Source organism: Haplochromis burtoni, unplaced genomic scaffold (assembly GCF_018398535.1).
Source record: "Haplochromis burtoni strain Fernald_Lab_line unplaced genomic scaffold, NCSU_Asbu1 Contig_420, whole genome shotgun sequence".
Lineage (NCBI taxonomy): Eukaryota > Metazoa > Chordata > Actinopteri > Cichliformes > Cichlidae > Haplochromis > Haplochromis burtoni.
The window spans coordinates 157817-162353 of NW_024582781.1; the positions used below are offsets into that span (position 1 = coordinate 157817).

At 37.4% G+C, this 4537-nt stretch overlaps 1 protein-coding gene across 7 annotated transcripts in view; it reads right to left on the reverse strand.

Moving 5' to 3' along the window:
- Positions 1-4537, reverse strand: part of LOC102314128 (beta-1,3-galactosyltransferase 1) — a 215748-nt gene that overhangs the window by 110924 nt on the left and 100287 nt on the right. For 5 of the 7 annotated variants that reach the window (XM_005944620.3, XM_005944618.3, XM_005944616.3 and 2 more), the window contains exon 2: positions 3569-3624. The exons of the other annotated variants lie outside the window; for them this stretch is intronic. The gene's annotated coding sequence lies outside the window, so the exon portion shown is untranslated. The remainder of the gene's footprint in view (positions 1-3568; positions 3625-4537) is intronic. 7 annotated transcript variants of the gene reach the window in all.

A 4537-nucleotide genomic window follows, 5' to 3' on the forward strand; every position in this document is an offset into this window, starting at 1 on the left:
AATGAATACAGTTGCCTAAATAACCAAATAACACCAATAAATAGTTTGACTGAGTAAACATAATTAACTGATTTTAAATACTTATGTCTGCCCCAGGGCAGCTGTGGCTACAACTGTAGCTTGCCTCCACCAGTGTGTGAATGGGTGGGTGACTGGGTGTGTAAAGCGCTTTGGGGTCCCTAGGGGGGACTAGTAAAAGCGCTATACAAATACCACTTATTCTTCAGTACCTGAAATTTCTTAGGTAAGGTTCATTGCAACTTCTTTAGGGAGCCTTCAAGAATAATTCTTCATGCGTCTTTAAGGATTTTCTAAAGTTCTTCTTTGGAACTTGGTTTACTTTTCTTCTGCTCTCTGTCTCCAATAGTGTATTTTCTTATCCAGCTACTCTTTTACTGTATAGACAGTGTGTTTGGTATCACTACTTTTTATTTTTCAGGTACTTGTTTATTTGCTGTAAATAATTTAGGTCTGCATCTTTTTCCTTTCTCTTCCATTTGACTAGTTCCCTCTGATTTTTTTTAATGACACACTGCACACCATGCTGAGATAAGCCAAGTCTTTGGCTAATAGCTCTTTGGGAATCACGCTGTTGGTGCAAAAATACTATTTTATGTCTTATTTTTTCTGTGTTTAAATGAATACCAACAAATTTGTTTAGATTTTTTGCCACAAGGTGCTACTAACAAATTGCTTAAAGATGCCATTTAAATAGCTTCTATGCTAAGCTGTCTATTATGTGTAGGCACAAACTGGTTCATTCCTTGGCTTATAGTTGAGGTTTTCAGACATTCATCCAATGACACGGTAAGTTTGGGATTTTAATATTTTTTTGAATTGTTGTAGGGTCAAATGATTGCGCACCATACATCTTTAATGATTTTGAAAAGCAAATATTAGGTGCACAAGTTTGATTTTATTTTGGATTTAATTTCATTCAAGTCAAAACTATACATACAGATTCAAAAGTATATATAGATACTCCCACTAATATTTGGCTAAATGTTCTTTAGTATTTCACACTTCACTCAGACAGTTTTGGTTTCCATCAACAAGCATCTGGAATAATTCTGGCTGTATATTTGACAACAGTTATTTTATTTGGTCAAAGGTAGCCTTGATTTCACCCAGTGTGAATAACAGTATGGACTAGTTCACCACAATTATGGCTGAAGATGGGGAAAAGCTCCCCATTTCACATAGCTCCAAACTGTAGGAAAGTGAACTTCAGATAAACCTCACATTGTCTCTAAAGTGACGCCATTTACTAGCATCTATATTTCCTCCCAGTCTTTTCTGTTTGTTACTGCACTCTCTCTCTCTGAAGAAGCTTTCAATCTCAAACCTATTTTTCTTTTAAAACGACACAAGGCGGAAACAGTGATGGCAAGAGGGCAGCACACTGATTTTGCAAGGAAGCCACATTAAAAGTAATTTCATCACTTACTAAAATCCTTATGTTATGACTAATTACACCATAACCATTTAAACTTAATGAAAATTATTAGACAAAGTGTCATGGTTATGATGGCTAATAACAAAATGAACATTGAAGGAAGTATCATCACTTTAAGATGTTTCTAACTCAACTGCCTCCATTCATTTAGCACTACTACTTACATCTGTTGAGTACTTAACAGATGGGAACATATATTTCCCATCACTTCAGTGCACTCAGAAGCATTCTGCTTTTCTTATTACAAGACTTTCCTCATTCTTTCACTTAGTGCACAGCCCAGTAGTAAGAACTCAAAGCAAGAGCCTTGATCTAGACCTTTGTATTGTCACCAGACAGATTGCAAAATAAAGGTATAGAACAAACCTGATGTTCAGATGTGCCATGAGATGGTAAATGGCCTGTATTTGTATAGCGCTTTACTAGTCCCTAAGGACCCCAAAGCGCTTTACACAACCTGTCATCCACCCATTCACACACACATTGGTGATGGCAAGCTACATTGTAGCCACAGCCACCCTGGGGCGCACTGACAGAGGCGAGGCTGCCGGACACTGGCGCCACCGGACACTCTGACCACCACCAGTAGGCAACGGGTGAAGTGTCTTGCCCAAGGACACAACGACCGAGACTGTCCGAGCCGGGGCTCGAACAGGCAACCTTCCGATTACAAGGTGAACTCCCAACTCTTGAGCTATGATCGCCCCAGAGATGACATTCACGCATTATTACTGCAGTAGTAGTATTGTAAATGTGAATACAGTACAGTTAAAATTTACAGTTACAAACTGTGGGCTTAGATGCGTTTTTCCAATATACTCCACCTTACTACCTTTCATGGGGAAATTAATTTTAATCCACTAAATTTACTGTGCATTTAGAGGAGAATAATTCTGAAACCAATCAATAAATGTTAATATTTTTTTCTAAAAACAAAACAAAAACAAACAAAAAAAAAACCACATCTATTTTGGCCTTCTCCAAAAATTGGGTTTAGGATAGTGTTATCACCTAGGATGACTGAGATCTCATCGAAACAAATTACTTTTCAGGATTTAAACCTGCTCCTCGAAATTTAGCTTTGATAGCACCTCTCTTAGAGGGGTGCCTGTATGAGTCTGTGATGTGTTTAAAGAAGGGCAAATAAATCCATTATTATAATTTGCTAGAACTATATTGCTGTAGATTCAATGACTTCAATGGACTTTTGGATTTTGGATGTGACAATGGTAAAATATTTATATAGCAAAAGATTTGTGCGACACAACATGAATAAAACAGGTAAATATCACCCTTTATACCTTTGAGAGAAGCTACCAGATGTAGTCAGTTATAATTAAGTTAAGAAGCCTTGGCCGAATTGGTCAAGTTAAAGGACATTGTAGAAGGGTGTAGCATATATCTGAGCTGTTTGAAGTCTTTTTACCCTGCATGTGTTAGAGAAAATCCTAAATAAATTCAAATTTGTGCACCAAATTCTTTTTTTTAATTCATTAAAGATGTATGCTATTTGACCATTGAAAAAGAACAGTTCAAAGAAATCAAAGAAAAAGCCCAAAATCACTGTGTAATTCATGCACTTGATGAGTAGAAAGTAATGTAAACTTCTACCTACAAATAGTAACAAAATACATTTGCACTTGTTTTGTAACATTTTGAGGTTTTGTACTTTTATCCATATATGCATCATTATAATATGCAGTGCATTAATATTTCTGGCCCCACAGTACAGGGAGACAAGAATGTCTTGAGAAAGAAATTGATATACTGGGAGGCACCACACACCGTGTTTTCTCTTCAATTATTAATTTAGTCATTCTCTTTGAAGACAAAGAGAACACAAGAGACTTAAATGCATGCAGGGGTGATAAAGCCTCTGCTTCATCAAACAGCAAGATTGGCCCGGTGAACCTCAGAAGCAACAATAGGTTTTATTCAAGACTTCAATTCTCAACTCCCTTTGGCTTTCTTCCAGCAAAAAGCTCTGAAATACACCACCACTGTGTCTGCCTATTATGGAAACCCTTTTAAAACCAGAAACAGGCTACACCCATGAGTGAGCAGCAATTTGACAAACGGACAGGAAGCTGAGGTCAGTGTAGCACACCATACCTGCCACAGCTGGCTCTCATCCAATGTAATTTGTGCCCCGTCTCTTCATAACATCCCTGTAAAAATGAAAACACAAAAAAGAGAGAGAAAGAGGCAGGTCAGACGATGTAATGAGACTTGAAGAAATAAAGTATACAGGAGAGGACAATGGCAGATTATATCGCATGGAGTATGAGTGGCTTTCAGACTTAAGTCTTAACATTTTAAATAATGTGTTTTATTGAGGCTGAAACATCACCGGGAATCTCTAAAAAGAATCTCTTTAACTTGAATAAATGAATTTTCATTTACTTAAAAGCTGAACCCATTCTGTCAGAAAATAAAACAAAGAATCAGCTTGCACTTCTCTAAACTGTGCACACACAAACGCTTTCCTTCATGTAAAGTCTCAGCTGAACTCAAATAGATCTTGACGTGAGTTTTAAGTGTAATCAGCCAATGCTTGATCAGTATGCTGCAGCCACCGCCACTATCTCCCCTAACTGTGGCAACAAACAGGAGGAGAAAGTGGAGGGATTTATCGGCATATGCTCTTTCATGAGAACTTATCATTCAAGACCCACTCACGCCCGGAAAAGGTCAAATGAAATTCTCTCGTATCAAATTAAGGTTTTCAATTGATTAATAAGCCTCAGTGGCAGATGCTGAGCCTGCACATGGTAAATTTCACAACACTTTCATGTTTTCTTTTACCCGGTGTGCAGCACCAAGTAATACAAGCCTAATTTGAAAATTATGTGAAAAGGAAATATTTCAGTCACAGGACATCAATATGACCTGCTTGGATGTCCTCCTGTTGTGTCTGAAATCACTCCTTCACCACATTAATCACTCCCATTTTAGTAGGCAGGTACTACATGGTGAAAATAAACCAGGTATGTTGTATACTCATGACCAGTGTTGGGTAAGTTACTTTAAAATAGTAACTTAGTTACATTACTAGTTACTTCTCTCAAAAGTAACTCAGTT